The sequence below is a fragment of the Lolium rigidum genome, chromosome 6 (genome assembly GCF_022539505.1).
Source record: "Lolium rigidum isolate FL_2022 chromosome 6, APGP_CSIRO_Lrig_0.1, whole genome shotgun sequence".
NCBI classification, from domain to species: Eukaryota; Viridiplantae; Streptophyta; class Magnoliopsida; order Poales; family Poaceae; genus Lolium; species Lolium rigidum.
Window position 1 is genome coordinate 244,810,027 of NC_061513.1, and position 13,359 is coordinate 244,823,385.

Here is a 13,359-nt window from a genome sequence, read left to right on the forward strand (position 1 = left end):
TAAAAATACAAAGTTGTATGCTAAAAACAAGGATTTTGTGGGACATGTTTTATCATTTTTCATCGTCCATAGAAAAACGTCAGTTTTTTGCGAAACTGTACGAACGCACATAGATTGTTGAGATGTACATGCGAAGTTTTTTGTTGGAATTTTTGAAAATTAAAAATATGATTTTTAGGTGGAGGGAGCATATTTTCCTGAGAGCCAAATTGAATTTTCCGACTTACACTATTCTTTATTCTCCCACTAGGGAAGGAAAACAAATGTGTGGGTGGATACTAAATGTATAGCATATGTTTGAAGCATGAAAATGTATTTTCTAAGTTCTTTTATTTCGGACTAATATGCGAACTTGTAACCTCATGGAGTCCATATAGAGGGTCCTTTTAACTCTTCTATTATTTAATAAAAATAAATTCAACTTACTAGTGTAAGTTTCTTACTTTAGTGTGGAGTATGAATCTAAAAGTGTAAGTACTATTTTTAATATCAGAATGGCATGCCACGGGCACAGAGTGGTCAAGCACACGGCGAGGAGCAGCAAACCTTTGACAATTACTCTGAAGAATTAGATGGGATGTATGGTGATAATGTTGACTTTGACATATCGCTTAGCAACAGAAACATAAGTCGGGGGAACCCCACTAATGATCAAGATGGCATTGGCCCAAAACCAAAGAAGAAGCGCCTACAGAGGCTCACTTTCCGGCAGAACCAGATACTTCAAGGGTATGGATACTACTAAGGATACTATGATTGATTTCAAGTTGATAATTATCTTCTTCTTTTAGAACTGCAAATATTCATGACAATATTTTGATCTTTAGTAATTTTTTAACCCAATAAACTTGGTTGAAATGAATTGCATCGTATCTGTAGCAGTGATGGTTTGTCCTCATGATCATGTAAATACATATCGCATGTTTGATCCTTCTTCTAATATATTGATCTACCTATAAAATGTAAAAAGGCCTCTTTAAGAAAATGTGAGAAGGATAATAGTTTACACACCTGCACACTTCTTGAGTTTGTTATAAGAATTTAACGACTTGCCAACTGTCATTTTTTTCTCACTTGAATGAACAGACATTTTAGCTTTTGTGCTCGCCCGGATGAATATCGAAGGAGGGAGCTGAGTGAGATAACTGGTCTTACAGAACAACAAGTGAAGTTTTGGTTTCAGAACAAGATAACACAAGTCAAGGTCTGGTCTTAAACATTCGCAGAATCTCAATTATACAGTTTGTATCAGATCATCTACCTCGCCATTAAGTATGCATTATCAGCTATTATTCCACTGTCATAGCTTCACTTCTTAAGTTACACTTACTGTATGTAGCCTTAGCCCTTATCAGGATGTATCGTAGAAAACACTCTATCTTGAAATTAGTTACAATTTTCTGTACATGTTCTGTGACATAAACTGCAGAATCTGAATGAAAAAGAAGAGAACTATAGATTGAAAGTGGAGAATGTAAGGTTGAGCGAAGAAAATAAGAAGCTTAAGGAAGCTCAGAGGACTATGTTTTGTCCCACTTGTGATCTACTGCCACATAGCCAGCTCTCTCCAGATATGCAAAATAACTGGCTGGAGCTAGAGGTACACATACAATCAAGACTCTCAGGCATTTTCAATCAAGTTTCAGTAAGCTAGAAACATTTGGATGAATATGTTTCAAGTTCGGTAATATAACACTAAGCTACAGAGTATTATGAAGATTGCACCAATGTTGTATATATTATTTTCACTTACTAATGTCTTGCCTTTCATTTGGCAGATTTCCCAATTGCAAGCTGAAACACTTCAAAATTCCAGACAACCTTTCCAACATGACTCGTCTGCAGAAAATGTTGTTACGAGACAAAATGACATACAAATTATTGTTGAACTAACTAATAATGCAATGGACGAGTTTACCATTTTGTCCAACTCACATGGCCCTCTATGGCTGCCTGTCCCTGGTGGTTCATTTGAAATACTGAACAAGATGGCTTATGCTACACAATTTGGTGGAAAAAACAGTGCAGATAAAATAGGATTCAAGACCGAGGCCACTCGTGCTGATGTTGTGGTCATGATGGGCACCAAAAATATTATGGATTATCTCATGGATTCTGTAAGTTATATACAAATTGTATAAAAAGGCTAGTTATTCTTTGGCAACCAAAAAAGTACATAATTTCAATGCTAATGCGATTGATGTTATTTCAAGTCGCGATCTGATCCTAATGTTAAATAAATGCAGGAGTGCTATGCATCTCTCTCGTCCGGAATTCTGTCAAGTGCAAAAACCATTAAGGCTTATAAGTGGCATACTAATGTAGGCTACGATGGCGCTATGCATTTGGTATGTATGGCTTATAATTTTTGTCTTTAGTGCAAAGATCTTGTCCAAAATAAGACAAATCTTCATTACCGACAAAACAAGCACACTATACTAAGGTAAAATTAGTTTTCTTCACTAATTGACATCTTTTGTTTGCTTGAAAACAACAGATGACAATTGAGATGGTGTTCCCGTCCCCCCTGGTACCATCGAGGAAATGCACATTCGTGAGGTCCTGCAGGGAGCTACAAAACGGGACAACACTCATTGTTGACGTGTCCTTGGATAGCAGTGATGACACCTTCTTCCAATGCCGCAAGATGCCTTCAGGAGTGCTAATTCAGCCCCTAGAACATAACAGCTGCAAGGTATGGTAAAGAAAGACTGAAAATTGATAAATAACTACCATGTGGTGATACTGGTATATATGAAGGCGAATTAGCCCATGCTTTATTTGCTCGGAAATCTTGTTGGCAGATCATCGTCATAGAGCATGTTCTAGTAGATGATACCGGAGTTCAAGGCCTCTACCAGCCATGTCTGAGTGGACTCATGTTTGGAGCTAGGCGCTCGGGCAACCAGCATCGCACGGCAGTGCTTGCGTTTAAGAGACACCTTCCACGTTATTACCAGAAATGCTTTAAGAGGTAAGTCGAACCTACAGATCTTCAGTGTCTGAAACTCTGAACTGAGCAAATCCTCGAAGGCATTTCTTTACAGAAACAAGCTTTTGCTCTTTGGTTTGTTTCAGCCAACTCAAAGGGGAGGAAGTCCCTAATGAAGCTAGCCGATGGCCTGCTTGTCAGCTACAGCAACAGCATCGCCGCCATCCCTGAGGACGCATGGACCATCGTGTGTGGCGCTGGTACGGAACAAGATATCAAGATCGCGCACAGGAGGAACCATGACCGCCCGAACACAGCTATTGTGTCGGTGAGCGCATCATTCCAGCTTCCAATACCACTTAGGGTCACGTTTGATCTGCTCAGGAACAACACGCTGCGTGCACAGGTACACCAATGAAAATACCCTGATCTACCACTCCAATCACACACGTGGTACGGGCATTTCGCTTCTCTCCGCAAGCTAGCTATGTACTCATGTCATGTGTACCTTACACAGTGGGATGTGCTGGTGAAAGGTGGTGTCGTGAGGGAGGAAGTCTGTGTCTCTGGCAGCATAGAAGCTGATGATACCGTCTCCACACTGCATGTTAAGGTACAAAATACATCTAGCTTCAGTACCTACAAGAGCCATCATTTTCTTAGGTAATCAGATATCTCACTCCACTAACTCAAGTATATTTGTGTGATTGACCAGAATGCCGCAGAAAAAAGGGAAAACATCATGATCCTCCGTAGCAGCTCGCTATGACGTGTCGGGCTCGTTCATTGTTTACGCACCCATCGATACCCAACCGATGAATAAGATCCCGAGCCCGGGGGACATGGGGGAGAGCAATGTATCCATTTACCCCACCGGCTTCTCCCTCCTCCCCGTCGCGTGAGTCCGCCCGAGGTGGCATTGCCCTAGGCGAGGATGGAGAAACTCTTGTAACCGTGGGGTTCCAGATTCTGCTGAAGCTCGCACGTGGCAATGGCTTATGTCCTAAGTCTGTGGCTGCGACCATCGATCTCATGTCTGAGAACATTGCGACTATCAAAACATCCTTGATCAACAGCCAGTCTCATGTACAACGTACCAGGTAATATTCTTCATGTTAAAATGCACTAATACTAACATGTGCTCAGTAATCTGGTGATGACGGCTTGTTGTTTGCACAGAGGGAAAGGGAGGCACAATGATAGTGGAAGGACGTAAATCAGCGTCGAATACATTGTCAGTTCAGATCAACTGTATTTCTCCTGGTGTTACTACAATATATAATTACATTTCTTTTACTATTTGCAACTTTCAGCTTCCAATGAGAACTTGTAATAATGGTTTAACAACCAGAACTATGTTATGTTTCCTTTACTATTTGCAATTTTCAGCCTATAATGGGAACCTGTAATAATGGTTTAGGAACCAGACCTATGTCATGTTATTGCTGTATTATCGACTGCCCTGTAACCATACTGTTGGATTTTCTTGTGAATTTAGTGACACTATGGATGCTATACTATAACCTGCAGTTCCTTTTTATTTGATGCGTGCTATTTTTAAACCACAGTTTTGTTAATTTGACTACACAATGCGGTATTAGGGTTTTGAAAACCCTTTACACACAAAGTTAGCAAACAGTTTTCCCTGCTAGATGGCTAACAGAGAAATCTGAAATCTCAAAACAAGTCCTACTGTCGACCCTTATGCACTTCACATATTTCCAGTATCACCGTGACTCCAATATTAGTGCTTTGTCCGGTTCTAATAGCTGGTTGTTTTTACCAATTCCGGTTTTTGGTATTCACTTGTCCACAGTAAGGGGCTATTTGGATTGGTTGTAGTACCTATGTATCCATCGGTATCTAGAGATAATTACTGGTGGAGACACAAATATTACCACCACTCCAAGCAGGCCCTAAGGGCGCACCCAGTTCTCCGTTGCAATACAGTCATATGTTCTGTAAGAATTAATTTAGGCGGAGGCTCGATAACTATTTTGCATTTGACAGTAAGAAGAGAGTGAAAACATTAAATGATAGCTTAATGGAGAAAATGAACAGGAAATTATCAGTAAATATCATATTGTTTATCACCAGTTCACAGCAACAGATTATGCATTCCATGAGAAGCATTTCAGGAAAACTTATTATAATTTAGTGACATGAGGGGAAACTTATTGTTCACTAATTTAAGAATCTTAAGTGGGTCTGGATGTTAGAACAAACTAGTTACAAAACTAGTACAAAGCCAAGTCAGCCAGTAAAGTAAATGCTCTCTGAACTAAAACAGCTATACCTGGAAACAAAATAAGAGAAGACAAGTGTGTCAGCTTCCCTAACCTCAATTGCGAACGTATTATGATCACACATCGCCATGCCTGTTCATCTCTGATGTTTTTGGCTTGCTACAGCTTCCAAAAGGATTTAAGTTCTCACAGAAACATGGGTGATCAAATTAAGCCACGAAGGACATGATTCGTTGCAATGTTTTAAATTAAGACCATCCTAGTTCTTCATCACGATCAGGGCTTCCAGTTTCCTGAAGCTTCGCGAGTTTCAGTTTCAGTTTCATATGGTTTTCCATGAATGCCTCTTTGTGTCTCCACTTATCCACAAACATTTTCAACTATTGTGTCTTTTCAATCACCTGCATTGCCATATTGACCAAAGCATACAGAAAGGCAACAATCAACTCGTGGGTGAAATCAGCCCCCTTCCTGCTCACTTCTGTCCATAATATGAGTACAATAGAGTAATTCCCAGCAGAGAGATGACCGTTGATAAGTGAGAGGTACATCTGATTATTTTTCTCAGATAGCAGGAATACCATCCTCCGGCATGTCCTCCAACCATCATCTATCCTCCCAACCTTATAAAAATGCATGTATTTTATGGAGCTCCAATCATGTGTAGCGATCTCTACACTTGGGCCATGAACTACTGCATGCAAGAATGATGCCATGAGCTCAGGCTGGTTGTTATCTGTCAAGCCTTGTCATTGTAGTAAGATAACTTGTCCTAAGAACTGGTAGCCTTGCCTCCCTCGTATCCTTGAAAAGAGCAAATTCAGACTGAAAAATCATGGGATGCCACCGAAGCATCAATAAGAGCATCATAACTGCCAGCATCAAGCAGCAACCTTGCTGCAGTAGTCTCCGCTACAGGTTGTGCAACCTCTGTGGTCTTTCGCTCCTTGCAATATGCTTTCATGTTTGGGTAGTATGTACCCAGCCCCACAGAGGCGCCTCGAGCAGTCATTTCATCGAGTATGTTATGAGCCTTGCTCAGTAGAGAAAGCCCAGCACAGGCATTGGCAATCCTAAACTCAACAGAACCGTGAACTACCGGCAATTGATTAGTGGACTCAGTCTCTTGTTCTCGAGCGCGACAGCATCGGCGGCGGGTAGGGCTCTGGGGACGGGTCCGGCCGGGAGGTGGGGGCGGCGGTTGGGGCATGGCCCGAAGGAGTAGACACGGCGGAGGGTATCTCGAGGGTTCCGGAGGATAGCGATGACGAGGAGAAAGGCCTCGCGTTTAGAGGGGGTGTGGCGGCGCTAATACAGCAGGTGGCGGGGAGCCATCATAGGCGGGAGAGGTTCTGCCGTTAAGATGTTCGAACGCTGGCCAAGGAAGCGAGCGAAGTTGCAGCCAGAGGGATTTCGCATGAAAACCCCATCTTTGAAGCTTAATTTTACAAACCGAACTTGGCACCAGACTGAACATGAACGTGGCAGACAGTCTTCAGAGTTCAGAGGGGGTAGTTTGGCCTTGTCACCTTGGTGTCAAACAACCCGTGGACAGAGTATGATGTTCAATATTTTTCGATAATGGACGATTCATTACTTAAACAAGCAATTACATCCAGCCTCTGCATAATCAAGATGCACACAACCGTTGTATCAAGATACACGGGAAAAAATACAGCCGCCGCTCTCCAAAACCCTAGCCGCCTCCTCTTCAGCCTCTGCTGAGCGCAGATTGCCGTGGAAGTTGGAAATCTCTGTGGTGTAACTTTTCTTCAGTCCCTGATACGTCTCAAACGTATCTATAATTTTTGATGATCTATGCTTGTTTTACATCAATTCATATGTGTTTTGTTTACACTTTGTTGCACTTTTAAATGATTTCCGGCACTAACCTATTAAAAAGATGCCAGTTCCCTGTTTTCTGTTGTTTTTGTATTTCAGAAAAGTTGTACAGAAAATATTCTCAATATTGGACGAAACAAAAGACGAAGTCAATATTTTACCAAAACGAAGACGAAGTCCGGAGGGGGGCGAAGAGGTGCACCAGGGCGCCCACACCACCCCTAGGCGCGACCTAGGCCTGGCCCGCGCCTAGGTTAGGTGTGGGGCCACCAGGCACCCCACCGACCTAAATCCTCCGCCAATTTTATACATCTTCTCGGGAAAATCCTGGATACCTGAGCCTCCATCCACGAAAAGTTCCGTCGCGGCCGCCATCGCAGAACCCATCTCCGGGGGTTCTGAAGCTATTCCTGGCACCTTGCCGGAGGCATCTACATCGCTATGCCCGTCTCCGAAGTGGTGCGTGAGTAGTCATCCCTTGACTATGGGTCCATAGCAGTAGCTAGATGGTTATCTTCTCCACCATGTGCTTCATGTATCGATCTTGTGAGCTTCCCTACATGATCAAGATCATCTTTATGTAACCCTCTATGTTTGGTTTGCTGGGATCCGATGAATGTTCAATACCGTGTTAAGATTGATTATATATTCATTTCATATGTTATTTGTGATCTTGCATGCTCTCCGTTGCTAGTAGAAACTCTGGCCAAGTGGACACTTGTGACTCCAAGAGGGGGTATTTATGCTCGATAGTAGGTTCATGCCTCTAGTTTTCTGGGAGAATGACTTTATAACTTCTAAGGTTGTAGATGTGTTGTTGCTACTAGGGATAACCCAACAATGTTTTATCCGAGGGTAACTCTATTGTTTACTTTACACACATTGCGTAATGCGATAGTATGTTGCTTGCAACTTTATACTGGAAGGGGTGCGGACGCTAACCTGAAAGTGGATTATTAGTCATAGATGTAGTTGGATTACTGTCTATGTATTATGTTGTAATGCCCAATACCAAATTATCGTAGTAATCATCTTGTCATGTATCGATCGATATTATATCAATTGCCCAGCTGTAATTTGTTTACCCAACATGTTATTTCTTTATGGAGGGACACCTCTAGTGACCTGTGGACCCCGGTCCTATTTTCTTTACTGATAAATTCAACTGCAATACTGTTCTGTTTACTTTCTGCAAACATCTCCTTCCATTCGATACGTCTATGCGGTGACCCAAAGATACCACTGCATGTTGTAGTATACAAGTCGTTGATATGATCTTCGTGAAGGAACTTCTTCACAAATATCACATCCCTCAGAGTGGTACAACAGAAATATTGCAGGTCATAACACTCCAGATAATATTACATACATGGTCCTAACAAGTTGGTATTCTCACAGATCCAATAAGAACACCTGAAGATACTATTATGATATTATTACAACTCAACATAAAGTTTAAACTGAGCTCAACAACTTATTTAAGTATGCCACTACGCTGCTCGGCTCTAAGTTGACTAGGGTAGAACCCTAGCCCTCCACCTCATTGTCGTCAACTCCGTAGACTATCCCATAGTCCACGCCTTCTACTCCTCCGGTCAGATCAGGTTCATCGTAGACCAGTTCGTAGTCCCCTTCAAGTCCTCCAGTATTGGCTTCCGCTTCATTGTCATAGTCTAGCAAGGGTGTCGAAAGAAACTGAGTACAGAGGTACTCAACAAGTTCAAAAGAGAAAAGGTGTTTGATGCTCTAGCTATGATCTTTGACCAGAAAGTCTCAGATCAATGCATGTTTCGCAAACATTTCTTCAAAAGGTTGATTTTATATTGAAAACTATGCCCGTCAGCCTTCACAGGTTGACCAGAACTTCATGGAGTTCCTTTCCTGCCGCGTTCGTAGTTCCCTTCCCGGAACTGGGAGTGATAAGCCACAATTTAATACACTCTGCAGAGGTGCGTTACTTTTCCCATAAGAGAACTTATCCTTGTTGCAAACCGGGCGTACTTTCCCGTCCACACTTCCTTGGTGTGAGGCCCGGCATAAGAACCAAGCCAATCACTGCCTTCTCCACAACCCCGCAGACCCACCCTTTTGTAAGTCTGTCCTACCCTTTATCTATGGAGAGACCGACCCAGGCATTTGTTCTCCCCTATACCATTACGGTAGACCGTTCCGAACAATTAGTATGCCCTATCCCATACACCATAGATAGACCGACCCAGACAACCCTTACAATCCTTCATAGACTTTTAATAAGTCTGCCCTCTCCTATATCTAATGGTAGAACGTTACGGACCACCGTCCTCACCTTTACCAATAGATAGACTGATCCAGGCAACCCTTATTAATAGTCCATTGATATGCGAGAGGGAAAAGATACAGATGACTTGCCTAGAGCCATTATAGATCTTATGGTTAACGCGCAATGTACGGCGCTAGAATCACTAGACGACATTTGTAATTAGTCCTAGATGAGTAGAACCCTTGCAATGGAACCTCCACCATCAACACATACCATGGTTCCATTGCCAGCCACATAGTCATATTGATAATCTGAAAAGTAACATTTCATTTTCAATGCAGGAGTGATAAGTATATAGCTTTGCGAGTAAAATGATAGAACATAATCAATATGGCATGAGTAAGAGTGAACTTGCCTGGTGACTACAAGATAGTGCAGTTCCATGCGTTGGATGGAACCTGGACCTCGGGTTCTGTAAAGAAGCATGATTGTCCGGTAAAGACAATGTTATAAGATTCAAATGATGCATGAATGGATGTGTAATTTCATTTTGAATCCCTTACCCCGTCATTATTATTAGAATTTAGGGTTGAGTTAAGTATTTGTGCCTTTGGCGGTAATTTATAACTCTTTCAAATACCTTGACATTACTTTTCGTAAATAAGAAAAGAATTGAAAAATAGTTGATATTTTCCTTTGGAAAATATTTATTTCAAATAAGGAATTTGAAAAATTAGGGTTTTCCTAATTTTGGAATAATTAATGAATTTTGAATTAATAAGAGTTTTCCCTTTTTTGAAAATCTTAAGTTCAAAGGAATTACTCTCAATAATAGAATTCCCTTTTTAATTATTTGGATTCATTTTTAAATTTTCCTTGATTTTTAAATCCAAGGAAAATTATAATTTAAAATTTAAAGATTAAATTTGAATTCAAAATTTTCAAATTTTTGGAATTGTATAGTAAATTCCATTTCTTATTTTATTCTTGTTAAGAATAATTTATTATTCATGAATCTTATTTTTCTAAGATTTTTAGAGGTTTAAATAATTTGTTTGTAATTTTGTAAAATTCAGAGCAATTTAAAATGGTGAAATTACCAAAATAACCCTGGCCCATCTTAATTAAACAACTGGGCCTGTTTGGGTCGATCCATTTGGCCGAGCCAAACCCCCCTCAGTGGGTACCGACCCAGTCGGCCCACCCACTTACCTATATCACTCTCTCTCGCGTCCTAACCCTAGCCGCATGTGATTGCGAGGCGATGGCGTCGCGGCCATGGCTACCGCCCCACTCCGGCCATCTCCGGCCGCCCCTGACGCCGCCATCGACACCATCTCCACTGTCAGATCGCTATCGATCTAACCACACGGTTTCGCCGATATCTTCCTCCTCTGTCAGATCGCCACCCTACTGGATCTAGCGGAGAATCGCCTCCGGCTATGGGCCATCTCTAGCGAGCCGTGAACCTCGTCGTCGTCGCTGGCGCTTCCCTGGGACCGACTTGGCGTGGGTGCTTCCTCGGTAGCACATGTGCCGTCGTCCCCATGGTGTTGTGGTGTCCGCGGAGACCGTCGACGTCCTCCCTGGATTTGCAATGGCGATGGCCGCGTGGGCACTGCCTCGCCATGCCATAGCCCTTGCTTCCAGGCGCGGGTAAGTACTTGGTCCTCCTCTCTCTCTCTGCTTCGTGGTTGTGCACCTCCATGCTAATGTGCTTCTTCTACCTCTTGTTCCCCAGCTTCCTGATGATCATATGATCATCAGGACCTTGCTGTGACTACTCCTTGCCTATAAAATTCCTTGATCAACCCTGGCCCTAACCCTTGTTGGTTACTGACCATGGTCATGTGCTGCTCTATGCTGTTTCATTCCTAGCTATGTGATGTCTACGGGAGCTTCTATTCTTGTAGACAGTGTTGGGCCTCCAAGAGCAGAGGTTTGTAGAACAGCAGCAAGTTTTCCTTAAGTGGATCACCCAAGGTTTATCGATCTCAGGGAGGAAGAGGTCAAAGAAATCCCTCTCAAGCAACCCTGCAACCACGGAGCAAGAAGTCTCTTGTGTCCCCAACACACCTAATACACTTGTCAGATGTATAGGTGCACTAGTTCGGCGAAGAGAGAGTGAGATGCAAGTAATATGGATGAGTATGAGTGATAATAGCAATCTGAATAAAATATGGCAGCGAGTAAACATTCAACAAAATAGTAAACAAACGGAGATTCGATGCTTGGAAGCAAGGCCCAGGGATCCTGCTTTCACTAGTGGACACTCTCAACAATGATCACATAATAGGACTACTCTACACCCTCTTGTTGGATGATGAACACCATTGTGTAGGATTACACGAACCCTCAATGCCGGAGTTAACAAGCTCCACAATATTCAATGTTCATATTTAAATAACCTTAGAGTGCAAGATAGATCAACACAACCAAACCAAGTACTAACATAGCATGCACACTTCTACCATCACACTATGAAAGGAGGAATAGATCGCATCAATACCATCATAGTAATAGTTAACTTCATAATCTACAAGAGATCACAATCATAGCATAAACCAAGTACTTCATGATGCACACACTGCCAACATTACATCATGGAGGAGGAATAGACTACTTTAATAACATCACTAGAGTAGCACATAGATGATATTCAACTAGATCACACAAAGAGAGAGATGAACCACATAGCTACAGCGGAGCCCTCAGCCCCGGGGGTGAATTACTCCCTCCTCATCATGGAGACAGCGATGGCGGTGAAGATGGCGGTGAAGACGGCGGTGGAGATGACTCCGGGGGCAATTACCCGTCCCGGCAGGGTGCCGGAACAGAGACTTCTGTCCCCTAAATTGGAGTTTCGCGATGTGGCAGCGCCCCTGGAGTCTTTCTGGAGTTTCGTAAATCGGTGTCGAAGTTTTAGGTCACGACGGCTTAAATAGGCGAAGAGTCGGAGTCAGAAGAGTCCCGAGGGGCCCACCCCATAGGGTGGGGTGACCACCCTCCAGGCCGCGCCGGCCTATTGGGAGGAGGCCCTGGGCCTCCCCCTGGCTTGCCCTTCTGGCTCCGTGAGTCTTCCGGCGAAATAGAATTTCTGTAATTTTTCTGGATTTTTCCGAGCACTTTGGTTTTTGGGCCTTTTCTGCAATAAACAGACATAATAAACAGAAACTGGCACTGTGGCATCTTGTTAATAGGTTAGTCCAATAAATGCCATAATATGATATAAAGTGCAAGCAAAACATGTAGGTATTGTCATAAAACAAGCATGGAACATCGGAAATTATAGATACGTTGGAGACGTATCGGCATCCCCAAGCTTAGTTTACGCTCGTCCCGAGCAGTAAACGATAACAAAGATAATTTCTGGAGTGACATGCCATCATAACCTTGATCATACTATTGTAAGCACATGTAATGAATGCAGCGATCAAAACAATGGTAATTGACATGAGTAAACAAATGAATCATATAGCAAAGACTTTTCATGAATAGTACTTTCAAGACAAGCATCAATAAGTCTTGCATAAGAGTTAACTCATAAAGCAATAATTCAAAGTAAAGGCATTGAAGCAACACAAAGGAAGATTAAGTTTCAGCGGTTGCTTTCAACCTATAACATGTATATCTCATGGATATTGTCAATGTAAAGTAATATAACAAGTGCAATATGCAAGTATGTAGGAATCAATGCACAGTTCACACAAGTGTTTGCTTCTTGAGATGGAGAGAAATAGGTGAACTGACTCAACATAAAAGTAAAAGAATGGCCCTTCGCAGAGGGAAGCATCGATTGCTATATTTGTGCTAGAGCTTTGATTTTGAAAACATATAGAGAGCATAAAAGTAAAATTTTGAGAGGTGTTTGTTGTTGTCAACGAATGGTAGCAGGTACTCTAACCCCCTTGCCAAACAAACCTTCAAAGAGCGGCTCCCATGAATTATTTTTATTTTTCGGTGGCACTCCTTCCAACCTTTCTTTCACAAACCATGGATAACCGAATCCTCGGGTGCCTGCCAACAATCTCATACCATGAAGGAGTGCCTTTTTATTTTAGTTTTATTATGATGACACTCCTCCCCACCTTTGCTTTCTC

At 42.3% G+C, this 13,359-nt stretch overlaps 2 pseudogenes; one reads left to right on the forward strand and one right to left on the reverse strand.

Moving 5' to 3' along the window:
- Positions 1-499: 499 nt before the first annotated feature.
- On the forward strand, positions 500-4,193 carry LOC124663890 (annotated as a pseudogene).
- Positions 4,194-5,356: 1,163 nt separating this feature from the next.
- LOC124663891 lies at positions 5,357-6,388 on the reverse strand (annotated as a pseudogene).
- Positions 6,389-13,359: the final 6,971 nt, after the last annotated feature.